The sequence below is a fragment of the Echiichthys vipera genome, assembly GCF_963691815.1.
Source record: "Echiichthys vipera genome assembly, chromosome: 15".
NCBI classification, from domain to species: domain Eukaryota; kingdom Metazoa; phylum Chordata; class Actinopteri; order Perciformes; family Trachinidae; genus Echiichthys; species Echiichthys vipera.
In genome coordinates, this window is record NC_139840.1 from 17,130,639 (window position 1) to 17,145,057 (window position 14,419).

Sequence of the window (14,419 nt, forward strand, 5' to 3'; positions counted from 1 at the left end):
ACTCAGCTGCTGGGACAAATAGCAAAGCAGCTGCAGGATTGGCAAACTCCATTTCACCCAGTGCCAGCCTACAGTAGCTGCGCCAAACAACAGACAACCCTGGCAACTCGCAATGTTGGCCACTTAATTGCTGGTAAAATGTGATACAATGTGACAGAAAGTCATTGTCAAACCCATCAAAAAAAAATTTAAATATTAATTCAGACTAAATATATTTTTTTATGGAAAAGCAATACTTTCATTCAATACGCCTCAAGACGCCCCATGGGTGTATCATTCAAAAAAAAAAAAAAAAAAAAAATATATATATATATATATATATATATAGCTTTTAATGAAGATTCTACATATTTCACCTTTAAATAGCAGCAACAGCTTCATAAAATGTAACGCTGCTCTCAAACATATAAAAGGAAAACTGACCAGCAAGTCCAACATAGTACATGCAATCTTTATGAGATTTAGATTTTCCAATTAGTCTGTGACTTGCAATCATACTCTTGACCATTTCTCTTTAGTTTTAAGACCTCTACACAAATTTATCTAGCGGTGCATCAGACACAAATATCCTGGAGTTGGTGTAACCTGAGCCTATGTGGGCCACGATGTACCAAGAGGCAGACTTTCACCACCAGGAGTGCTCAGGGTGTTTTCCATCTGAAATCATCTGTTGCAGGTGTTTCCCTCTTCTGTACTGTATTTTATAACACATGTTCCAGAGAGTTTGGATAAAGCATGGGTTTCTGTATTAGACACTCCTGATTTTCTCAACAGTCAGTGATCTGATCCATGGTGAGGATGCTGAGTCAAAGCAAATCAGCTCACTACATTCAACACAAGCAGATACAGAGCCACAAGAGGGCACTGTAGAGCATATTCTCGTTGGGTATATTCAGAGTGTTGTGCATTATGCTGAAGGACAGGAAGTGTCAAGACATCAAGATCAATAACAACTCAAAATGAAGGCTCACCTGCTCAAACTCCTTGAGTGTGTGAAGCTGAAGAGGAGGAGAGTTGTCTGTTTCATCGCCACACAAATCTAAGCAAAGGAAAAATATATTTTTTAAATTAACAAGCCATACTCGCGTTTCTTTTTTTCATTTCACAGTTGTAAACATTACAACAATGTCCCAGTTTATTTCCTGCTGCATAGGTTCCTTGTTCAATAGCCTATCTATGGCAGGGAAACTCTACTTGGTTGTAGTGTATGTGAATGACCCAGGCTGTTGCTTAGCAATGGGATCAATTTGAAATGGTCTATTAAGAGAGCTGCGTACCTGTCATGGGACCTGGGATCTTGGATGAAGTCTGTTCTTCCACAGCACTGTCCAGAAAAACAAAGCATTGTCAAGAGAGAGAGGAACAAACCTGTGAAATCAAAAACCTACAGCAGCTTATATAATAAACATTTATTTATTACTCTTATTTGCTGCATTGTCTCTGTTTCATTTGTGTTTAGTTGTAGGCTTTAACCTGCAGCATACAACACAATGACAGTCTTCATTTCCAAAACATTTCGTAAAAAGCTTCACACCAACAATCCCAATAACCAATCCAATAACTTTTGCACTACGAACGCACATACAGTAGTTTTTTTCAGACCTATAAGCTTGTTTAGCTGGTTGAAGGCTTACTACTTGCTTCTTGCTACTGTGGCGACTGTAGAACAGAGAAAATGGCATAAGTGGGATCACCAACTTTTTTCTACAGCAGCCACACTTACAGGACTGCCTGCAGATGTGTCTGTGGACATTTTTTTGTTAATTCACCTTGTGAGCGACAGTATCGTCCAAAGCTGATTATCTCAAAATGGTATTAATCGGCTCAATTAATCCGCCAACCGATAGGTAATAAGCTTTGTAAGCCTGAAAAGCAGAGAGTGCTTCAGGAAATTAAAAGAGCCTCTAAAATCTTTTCACTCTAACAGCATGATCTCATTTGCATCTCTGTAGGGAATTGTTAGAGAGAGTAGAGATAGGAGGAGAAACTGAGGGTCAAAGTTCAACTGAGCCTTTCAGGCCTTCAGTACGTTCACCCACAGGTCTACCAACCAAAACAGGGTGACTGCTTACATAACAGTTGCAATCAGTGGAATAATAACATCCTTAATGTGGTTATCACCGAGTGATTAGAGTGCACAGTAACAAGGTGATTGATTTCCACAAGTGATTGACAGGTACGCTAAAACAGCATAACAGTAGCATTAAACTCGTCACTTTGCCAACTATTACCACTACTCAGACACTACTGGATACTGTGCATTAGTCCTCCCCCTTCCAGTCTGTGTGTAAATTCCTCAGGCAGCTGCTCCATCAGAAAATGTAAAGACAGTTGGTGGATGCCACCCTCACGACAATGCATACCTCCCAAACAAATAGTACATGCTGCATCATTGTGGAAGGCTGGGTGTCAGAATCACCACTTTTTCCACTGCTTCACACTGCAAATTTTGGGATGTGGGATGGTCCATTTATAGCTACAGTGAGTGGTTCTGTATGTGGGAGGGATTTGGTGATGAAGTAACCTATACAATAGCACACACTGCATGGAGAATTTGAACTGTGGGGGGACTGCAACCACTCTGAATTAATAATAAATATGTGTGTTGTGTAAAAACCTTTTTGATTATTAAAGGTCATGCATTCAGTTGAGTAGCATACGGAGGAATGTAATCTCATTACTTCTTGACCTGCTACATTAAGTGTCTCCTTAATGCCCACTAGCACAATTGGGCCCTTTAAATATTTGCTACTGTGTCGCAATGTAAGTTAATTTGTGCAAAGTAGGCCAAAATGTAACCATAGCCTATTTCATCAGAACATTATGTTATATATTATGAATGTATTTGGGGGAAGATACAGACATCCTGTGCAATATTACAATCGAAGTCCAAAAACTGTATCGCCAGTGGCCTCATCGCTTTATCCACCGACCCATAAAGCTTGCAGATGGCTACTGTATGTGATACAGCCACGGCCTTTATTAGGCTACACCGGAGGATGCACGGCTGCTTTATGATAGAAGACATGTGATGGAAAATAACTGTAACCGAAAGGGTCAAATCACGGTTTATAATCTGAAAAGCCCCAATGAGCACCACAGTCTTCCTCTGCGGTGTCCCCCCGCTCACACAATCGGTTAAATGCCTCCTCACCTCTCAGACTCTCCCCAGATTTGCTCCAGCGGCGATGAGCTCCACTCCATAAAGGCTGCTCCTTCAGTCAACGGGCATCCATGCCGGTAACCTGCCGCCCTTTAAATCACCCGACCATTATTCATTTTTTAGAGAAAATACAACCAAACGGGAACATGTTAATGTGCGCGGTCGACGCACCGCTCAGGTTTGGAGGAGGTGTGTGTGGATGCGCGCCCTGAGGAATGAAAGGAGGGATGTTGGAGAGAGAGAGAGAGAGAGAGAGAGAGAGAGAGAGAGAGAGAGAGAGAGAGAGAGAGAGAGAGAGAGAGAGGGACCCATCCCACAGAGCAGAGCCCCTGCTGTTCAACCAGCCCACCACCAGATGAGCTGAGAGGAAGAATATGCTGTTTTTAGGATGCTGAGTTGAAAATAATGATGATTTCCTAATTTCACTGAAGATGGCTGATTTTTCCCACATAAATGACTTCAAGGCAACATTCAGCCTAATATTCCACTTTATTAATGTCCTTCATGTAGCCTATAGACTGATTTTCCCCCATCAGAGTTCTTAGTCAAATGTCCATTTTGTTTGAAATGCAATGTATCCTAGGTATTGATCAATATGCAAATTTTCAGTAGCCGGATACATTATCAGATATGAATAAACAATTAACAACAACACACTTTAAACAGCAATGGAGGAAGAAATATGTATTATGTTTAGAGGAAGACAGATGCCTATAGATACTGCATTACAAGTAATTTAAACTACTTTTGCTAATAAATGAAATACTCATTATGCAGCAGAATAGCACTTGAGAGACTTTTATTTTCATCTTTTATCATCATTGTATATTGGATTGTACTATTGGTGCCATAATACATAGAAAGCATTTTAGTTTAGTGTTGGGTAGTTTAAACTGTAACAGTGCCTTGTTTTTTTAAAAGAATCTCACATGTTTAAAATGTCATTTGTAAATTAACTTGAGCTGTCAAATGTTTCCAACATATTTTCCCTCTCCTTTATAAAGTATTGCACACAAAAATAATACTAATAAAAGTAATGAGTACACCATTCTGAATCAGAGGAAGAAAATGTTCTAATTGGAAACAGAAACCACTTGCGAGGTCGCAGATGATTTTAAACCCATGATATGATCTCTCCTCTGGTTTCTAATTTTAACAGAATCATTGCAACATGCTTGGAAAACTGTTTCCACACTATCTTTGCATAATGACATATCTTTCAAAAATAATTCTCTGGAGGTGATTTTTCCTTATCGAAACAGCCACAATCCTGTTTTAGGGCACATTTCACTGAGGCCTAACATTAAACACTTTTCCCTCTCAGCTGTTATTTATATTCTCTTGCATTAGCTGCTGACTGTGAAGTATTGACTCAAGGGTCCTGCCGTGAAAGAGCAGGGGGATTAGGAGGGGGCAAAGTTAATAAGATTATGCATTTGTTTGCCTTAAGCAGTCAGTAACAGCAAATGGATGTGAGGAGGAACACAGCTTTGGTAATGTTGTTACAGGCAACAGTAGCAGGACATAGTTTGAGTTCTCAGCTGAGTCTGTGGGAACACACACCAGTCTGAAGGATGAAGAAGCTCATAAAGGACCAAAAATATCAAAGCTAAGGAGTTCATTTACTTCTTCACTGAAGTAACCTTAAAAGGGTTTTTCGCCTCCCCCATAAAAAAGGCTTCCTCCAGAGTATCAGATGTGATGGCATGCAGCTTATGGCTACATTTTTACACATGGCGCCCTCTCCTGGAGCGGTGGTGCACTCCAACGCATGTGCTTTTGTACTGCAAGGTTCAAACATAGTGTATTAAAAAAAAGGGTTCAAACAACCCAAGCTTTGACCTTTGTGAACACAGAAATTCCCGCTTTTGCTATAAAGATGGAAGACAAACTAAGTGAACTTTCTGGTTGTTTCTTTACATTCAGATACCTGTTAATGCAGGTGTAAATTACACATCATTTGGGTGAACTTACATTTTCATGTTAATTTAGCATGGTTAAGATAAGGGCTTTAATAAACAAAGGGGTTCATTGGTGAGTTGGGATCCAGCCCTGACAGTTGGAGGCTAAACATTTTTGTTATTTGCATATATTCTATTTCTTTAATACAATTGTTGAATCACATCACTAAGGATCGACCGATATAAATTCTTAAGGGCCGATGCCTATACCGATTTTTTTTTTTATCTACCAAAGCCGATTCTTCTTCTTCTTTTCGTGTCTAGCTGGTTTGTAGTATCGACAGTTTCCCATTTCTTTACACAGTCCTTTGCATTTTTATTGAACACTGCGAGATCCTTTGGGCTGCACTGGTTGGGTAGAAGGGGGCAGATGAGGCAGTGCTGCATTGTGTTGTCCTCTTCTCCACGTTCACAGGTGGTTTGGCCAGCTTCATAGCCCCATCTGGCCATGGCAGCTTTTGAGTGTCTTCCACTGGACCCACGCTGCTTCTGAGCCGGGTCATCCTCAAGCCTTTTTGACCATAGTTGGAGTCGGGTTTCTTCCCATGATGCAATTAGGGGCTGGACATGGCTGAGAAAGCTTCTCCTGGACTTCAGCCCTAGGGGCTTGGGGTACACGTCCGTGGAGGAGGTGGCGTTCATCACTGGTGGCCTTGGTCATCTCTACTCGGCTGGCGGCTTCCCGTCTCACATCAGCAGGGGCAATGCCAGCGAGGAGGTGCAGGTTGTTTATATTTGTGGGCTTTAAGCATCCCATGATTAAGCGGCAGGTATTATGCAAGGCTGGGTCTAGCTTCTTGGCATGGGATGATCTCTCCCTCGGCAGAGGAGTAGCACAGGGCCAAAGCAGTGGATCTGAAATCGGTCAGCTTCCGAAGAATGTTATTTTGGGAGTTAACTTTCAGTTTGATGTTTTTCACGTGTTCCTTATAGGAGAGAGTGAGATCCAGTGTTACACCAAGGTAGACAGGGTTGGTGCACTTTGAAGCCAAGCCTAAAGCCAAGGACCGATGCGGACTAACGATTTTCTTGAGTTGATATTTGGAGCCGATTCTACTTTTGCTTCCTCAATTTACATCACAAAAATTACACAATGATGATAACAAATCAGAGCTGCCCGTGGACGATACACCTAAAAAACGCAAATATCGGCCGATAATATGGGCCAGCCAATAAATCACCACATCACATTACAACCTTTTTTTATTGTGGCATTTACACACACTCCCATCATGATTTTTCTGCAATTCACTCAATTCCATATGAAAGTAATTTGGGCTGTTGTTATTATTCCATAAGGTATCACATTTCTCTCTCTTAGATTATATTTTCCCATAATTTCCAATATGATTAATGAATCAATCCTAGTGTTGACATTTTGGTTATCAAAGGAGTACCCCCTGAACGCTGAGCTTAGGGCTAGAAGTGAAGTATTCAATGACTTGAGGACATTTTTTGTTTTTGTGTTTATTAAAATCAAGTCATAAATGTCACACTATATAGACACACTACAGAGGAGACATGAATATCTACATTACAGGAAAAAATAATATGATCTGAAACTTTTTAAACAATCCGTAGCAGTGATCATAGTTTTTCTGTTCTTTGTTTTTATTTTTAGCTGCGATGACCTTAATGACCACTAGATGTCCTCATAAGACCACTGGGCACTCAAACATTCGGCACTTCCAGACAGTGATACCCTGTATCGCCAACGTCACAACACTTCTCCAGCCTTACACAGTAACGCTACATTACAGCCATTCACTTCACTTCTCCATCGTCTCAGTACAATCACACTTTGTACAAGAGATCTACATTAACAGCTAGTCTCTAATCTGATGTTGTCTGCTTTTTCCTAAGTCCTCTTCTCAAAGACCACACGGGGTCCCGATTTGCTCCCCCGAGGTTCTGCAGAGATGATCCAGATGGTGGGGGATTTCATGAAGTCCCTGTCAATAACCATGTTCTCCTCGGCCCGGGCCATCGCCTCCAGTTCGGGAGAGGTTTCCGGGCACCAGTCTGCCATGAACTTATCCTTGGCCTCACAATAGTTTACCACCACTTCCTCAGGCTGCTCCCCTAACACCCAGTCTGGAAAACAGAAAGACAGGAAAGAGAGTAATGATATTTAATAGCAGACACTTTGAGTATCTTCTGTCTTAAGACAGATCTGCAGTGCTGTAACAAACCTGCAATGTCATGAATGAGGTCTTTGATGAGGTGGCCAATGATGGCGTAAAGAACACCCAGCACCACAAAGAGTGCTATGATCAGGTAAAAGGCGTAGGTGGGCAGGTGGATAGCGTCCCGAGAGGGGGGTATGTAGCTCTCAAACCACACCGTCCCATCATCTTCCTTGTGATGAACACTGAAGCTGTCCTCCGTCACCTCCATTGCTGTCTGAGCGTCTCCAAAGCTGCTGTCAGCCTGGGAATCCACTTAATATCATCAAATCATAGCTGTGTCCAAAGAAGCCGGCGCAAAGGTTTCATCTTTTCAGATCTTTATATGCACATCACAATGAACGTGCATTATACTTTCAACAAAGGTTTAGCAACCACAAAAAAAACTACATATACAGCGAGGAAGCAGGCGCAGTCGTAACACACTAAGCAAGCAAGACTTAAATAAAAAGTACAAGTATACCTCACCCTGACATGTTTTTCAATTGGTTTCCCTTACAAACTCCCTATCTGTCTGCTCCTGGAGCTACTCAGGTGGATGAAACTAGATTAGCTGCAGCAGCTTGAGGTTGCCAAGGTCAGAGGAACAACACCATGGGCAGTTTCCTAATGAGGATCTATGCGTCTATCTATTTTATTGTTTATTCCGTTTATATAGACTCATTCTGGGCTTTTTCCTGCTTTCTTTTATTGTGTCTATTTTATGCTTGCTTGCTTTTAATGTTTATATCGCTTGTTTCTTGTGATTTTACCAGTATATAATCTGTAAGGCACTTTGGGTTGCCTTATGGTATGAAATGTGTTAAGAAATAAAACTGCCTTTCCCTATCTATCTATCTGTCTATCTATCTATCTGTCTGTCTATCTATCTATCTATCTATCTATCTATCATCTATCTATCATCTATCTATCTATCTATCTATCTATCTATCTATCTATCTATCTATCTATCTATCTATCTATCTATCTATCTATCTATCTATCTATCTATCTATCTATCTATCTATCTATCTATCTATTTATCTATCTATCTATCTATCTATCTATCTATCCATCTATATATCTATATATCTATGTATCTATCTATCTATCTATCTATCTATCTATCTATCTATCTATCTATCTATCTATCTATCTATCTATCTATCTATCTATCTATCTATCTATCTATCTATCTATCTATCTATCTATCTATCTATCTATCTATCTATCTATCTATCATCTATCCATCATCTATCTATCATCTATCTATCTATCTATCTATCTATCTATCTATCTATCTATCTATCTATCTATCTATCTATCTATCTATCTATCTATCTATCTATCTATCTATCTATCTATCTATCTATCTATCTATCTATCTATCTATTTATCTATTTATCTACATATCTGTCTATCTATTTATCTACTCATCTATCTATAGCTATCATCTATCTATCTATCTATCGATCTATCTATCTATCTATCTATCTATCATCTATCTATCATCTATCTATCTATCTATCTATCTATCTATCTATCGATCTATCTATCTATTTATCTACATATCTGTCTATCTATTTATCTACTCATCTATCTATAGCGATCATCTATCTATCTATCTATCTATCTATCTATCTATCTATCTATCTATCTATCTATCTATTTATCTATCTATCGATCTATCTATCTATTTATCTACATATCTGTCTATCTATTTATCTACTCATCTATCTATAGCGATCATCTATCTATCTATCTATCTATTTATCTACATATCTGTCTATCTATTTATCTACTCATCTATCTATAGCGATCATCTATCTATCTATCTATCTATTTATCTACATATCTGTCTATCTATTTATCTACTCATCTATCTATAGCGATCATCTATCTATCTATCTATCTATCTATCTATCTATCTATCTATCTATTTATCCATTTATCTACATATCTGTCTATCTATTTATCTACTCATCTATCTATAGCTATCATCTATCTATCTATCTGTCTATCACTGCTTACATTGTTATTGAATAGTATTTCATATGAATAATGTACAGTAATCCTTGGCACTGACAAATAGCGTCACTGCCCCCGATATAACCAGGTATTAGCAGAAGGTAAGATGGATTAAAGGACACAGAAAAGACATAACAGCACTATTGTATTAATCAGTTGTTTACTGAGGAGAAGCTTTAGTCCTGACATGTTTCTTCTTCTGCGACACATTACAGCAACATGTGAGACGTGAAGGGAAAATGTGGGTTGTGGTCGGTGAGGGAAATGCAAAGACAAGGAAAACTTAAATGCAATACTACTAAATTTTACTTTATATTTTTATGGAAGTTATATAAAGTATATATAGCTTGATATATATATTATATGAGTGAAAACTCAAAGGGAGGTGGTATATATATATTATTATTATTATTATATATATCAAGTTAAGTTATACAATATTTTGACTTAAATGTCAGTTATTGAAAAATAATTTTTTACAGCTCACATAATTTACATTTTTTAACTTGAGAAAAAATGTAAATTTGTCAGCAAACAATGAGTGACTAATAATATGGGCCATGTTTCCATTCATTTTTAATCAGTAATCAAAGTAAGCATTTGTTTCTTAGCAAAATCAGTACAGACTAAAAGTGATGAGCAACATGCATTTTATAAAAAACAAACATGCTCTAACTTCTATATCACTACAGCAAAGAGACACCACTGATCACTGCTGTGACAGAGTGAAAACTCAGAGGGAGGTGGCATAAGGGGTCACAGGGCAGGCGAAGGTCACGCTATGAGCAGATATTCTTTTTTCTCCGAGGTATGATGAAGCGATGGCGCTTCTCAGTGGAGGAGGGGTGGATGGATGGTGGCAGCCTCCATCTCCCCGGAAGAAACCAGGCAGCAGTCTGTCCTTTCCCTTCTCCATCTTTAGGCTGTCGTTCTCCATCAGGCTACTGCAAACGCTAAGTCGGCACTCTTCTTCTATTTCTGCTCTCCCTTCCTCTGAATCATCCTCCACTGGTTTGGGGCCAAGAATCCAGTCTGTTGAGGAAAAAACATTGGAGAATGAAATTAAGGATGTTTTCAGTTTAAGTAAATGTCTTTTAAAAAAGGGCACTCCACCAATTTTACACATGAAATCAATTTTACTCGCCATGGATCCTGTGAACAACAGTTATATATTTTTTCTGTGGCTCTGGAGGGAGCTCTCTGACCCTGACTATGTCAGGATCCATAGTTTTGGAGACAAAAAGTATTGGTATTCCAGCTTTGTAGAAGTGCAAAAGGAAATTAGCAGAGTGCCCCTTTAAGGATTTACTTAGGCAGCAGCCATTCACTCAAATTGTAATCCGACAAATCACCTTAATAGAAAAACAAGGACATTGTTGGGAAGGTTGACATTTGCACACGAACCTCTGGGTGAATGTGAAGGAGAGTCATTAAACAACATTGTCACAAGACAGAACATTGATGCAGTTTTGGCCCAAGAGCTCAGGGAGGAAAAAGGACTCAAATACACCAGAGTGAAAAGAGTGATGGGAAGGACGAGGACACCGGCCAGGGTTTACCTGCGAGGTCATGCACCAGATCGTTAATTAGATGCCCCACTATGGCGTAAGTGGCCACTATAACCAACACCACCCCGACTAGGACATAGAGTACATTGCGCGGCAGAGTTATAGCATCTCTCGCCGGGGGTATGTAGTCCACGAAATAGGCCTCATCCTCCCTCCTGGACAGTTGGAGGAGCTGTCGGTGCTCAAACACCAGCTGTGTGGGGTTCAAAAGCGGAGCTCCTCCGGAAGCATTCAGGGACACAACTGCTTGTTGGTTCATAGTTTAAGTTGCTTTGGTGGAGCTGGTTATGGCAAGTGGGTACTGTCTTTATTTGATAGTCTGTTCAAGGAACGTTGGGGCTGTTTCTTTGGTTGATTTATTGTCTTGTTGCAGATCCAAAGTCCTGTCAGGCTTCACTGTGGAAACTTGGGACATGGGTGAAAAGGTGCAACAGAGACGAGGAGGGAGAAGAATGTTTTAAACATTTTTATATTTTCTGAAGTTGGAAAATGTCAGGATTGTTGACAGATGGAAATGTCAAGATGGTTCAAAAATGAGAACATCTCTTGTGATTGACAGCCCTCTGTCACAAAATAGGGCTTCAGAAAATGTAGTTCACCAGACTAGAAAAATGTGATTCCATAAGTGTGCCAGCTCGTCTAATCTTTTGTCTAGACTTAAATCCGAGCATTCCTCCTTCTTGTGTTTTGGAGAGGGACCCTCAGTCACATTTCCAGGGGAGAGGAGGAGTGTGAGAAGGGCGAGAGGTGAATATAGGACAGACAGAGTTAATAGGATTGAGTCTGTTACAGAGCAATATCAGCTTTCCATCTGCAGGGATTAGAGATATGAGCGAGGAGAGGTGGACAGTAATACGGCAAAGAGGCTTATGTTCCTTATGACCATGTGGCATACATATATATATATACATATGATAAATATATCCCACTACACTACACTACAACCCACTTTCTCTTGGATTCACTTCTTGTATTCTATAAATGTCCTGTCACATACTGTAATTCACTGTTAGGACACTTTATTTTCATGGCTCATTTTGTGCTTAATAACAAAGCAGACAGGGATATTTCAAAATGCCCCCAATAAATATCCTCCGCAAGTAGGAAAACTGTACATCATCAAATGTAACCTAAGAAAGACTCGTGAAAATTTGATGAAGAAAAACATATCAACTCCCTTTCTAATATGAATGATGAGAAAATGTTAGGGATGAAAATGAACACATGTTGATGAAATGAGTACATTTTAAGATGAAGTTTTGTGACTCCTTACCTCATAATCAAGACTTGAAACAGCTTCTCAGTTATTTTCTTTGACTTGTGAATGAAAGGACGTCCAAATTAGCGCGTGTCGTACACAGACGGCTCTGGAAACAACCACAAACACATGGCAGAGAGTCACGGTCATGCAAACAAAAAAGGCTTACCATTGTGGTTTCTCTATCACAGCACAGCGGAAAAAGAAAACCCCACCTTCAATGATTAAGTGGGCAGGTAAACAGTGATCCCAAAATAAGCTTTTCTCCTCTCATATCTTCTCGGTGGAGCAACAGCATGCAGATTGCTTCTCTATGCATTAGATTCATTGCTTTTTGGTGGCTCAGGAACATTGCAAAACCGATTCATGAGAAATTGCCATTCTATGATGGTGATGACAACATTCGCAAAAACGATGAACCAAGACACTGGGTGTACACCCAAGAAGAAGGCATGCGTCATGTTGAATAGAAGCCAAAAGATATGAAAAATAAAATGATGATGATGAATGGATGTAGAAAGCAGTGTGAGGTCTCTGAATGTGTCTCAGGTTGAGGCTGTCACTAGAGTCAGGCTGTCTGTGTCAGTGTCAAGGTGTCCTTTAGTAATCCATGACAGGATTTGCTTGACGCATGCCACTAAGTCTGCAGACCGCAAAACAGAAGATGGGGTTCATTTAGCATCACCTGAAATACCTGTTGACACTGAAATGTGCCGCCGTTTCAACAGCTGATTCACTGTTAGCCACAAATATGACTAGAAGACATATCACAGCATATAAAACATGCAATTCAATGTATTTTTGCTAAAGTTTTAGATCAATCTCAGCATTACCTGTAAGAAGGACTCCTTTCTCATTCACCTGCAGGATCCATTCAGTTCAGTAAAACATTTAAGTGAGTTTCCAAATCTTCTCCAGGTGAAATGGTAAGCAAAATCAGACTCCACAGAAAGCACTACTAGCTGAACTGCTCTTACTCACTAGTCCTAAGCAACAACAAAAAAAGAAGAGCAGAAAACCCAGTCATTCAGTCAGTCCATATTGACTGCGACTCCCTCAGGCCGGGGTGACCGCCTTCTTGGGTTTGTCGTCTTCATGCTCCAACAGCCACTTGGAGTAGGCATCGCTCAGGACGAAGGCCCAATAGACAACTGTTAGAGAGGTATTTACCGTTATAATGCCAAGGATTAAAGGGTGAATCATTGCAGCAGAATGGGTGGGCTCTTTTTAAGAATCTTCCTCACCTAAAAAACTGTGCTGTGTGGGTGAAAGGTTGTCCGTACGTCTGATTAAATCGCCACTGTCCGCCTCTACTCTTGACACCCCACCCCTCTCTACTCTCTCTACTCTCTCTTTCCACTGGCCACTAAGTTTCTATGGCAGCAGCAGCATAATCCTCTTCAGCCGCTTTGTTGCAGAAGATAAGGTTGCAATAGATGTAGGCCTGCTTTACAAATGTTCATGCATAAGATGATGTGGCTTAATGCACATGTTCAGCGTGTACAATATGCAGGAAAAAACATAATCTTCGTTGTGAACTTGATGTTCTCTCTCAGATATAATCCAGAAACTAATCAAGACTGGAGACATCAGAAGGAGGAGTTGTTAATCTTCCAACAAATAGGACAGATGGCTTCTTAATCGAGCCCCAGGGGCCACAGGAGCCCAGGCTGCACTTTACTAGACACTTGTGTAGCATGACCTTTTTTTCATGACAGACACATCTCATGTACCTAGAGCTCTTAAACTGGGTGACATGCAGTGTCTTGAAAAAAAACATAAAGGAAAGAAGGTTCCTCCACTAGGTGGCGGTGTGTACAAACACACACACAAACACACACATATATTGAATGACGAATGACAGATTGTGTTATTTAAACTGTGGCATGTGGAATCGCACACCAGATAACTGCCATAAGTTGCAGCCAGAAATACCAACGTTTTCACTGAGACAAATGCGTATTTTACGCATTACGCACGTTGTAGCACACCATTACTTGCACTTTGCACAGCACTCCCTTTAGTTCCACTCATTAGGCGGGACTCCTGTGTTGGACTTCGAGACTTACAAGATAGCGGACATATTGGAGCAGCAGTTTCATCACAGATCAAAAGGCAACAGGGTGACACTCCTTTTAATTGCCTCGATCCTTCACTCGGTGACAGAGGAGAGGACACTGGCTTCTAACATGCCTCGCTTCACAACAAAGCGTCTTTAGTCGGGAACATTTCTATCTGGACATTTCTCTCTAAAGAGGTCAAACAAACAAGTTTGA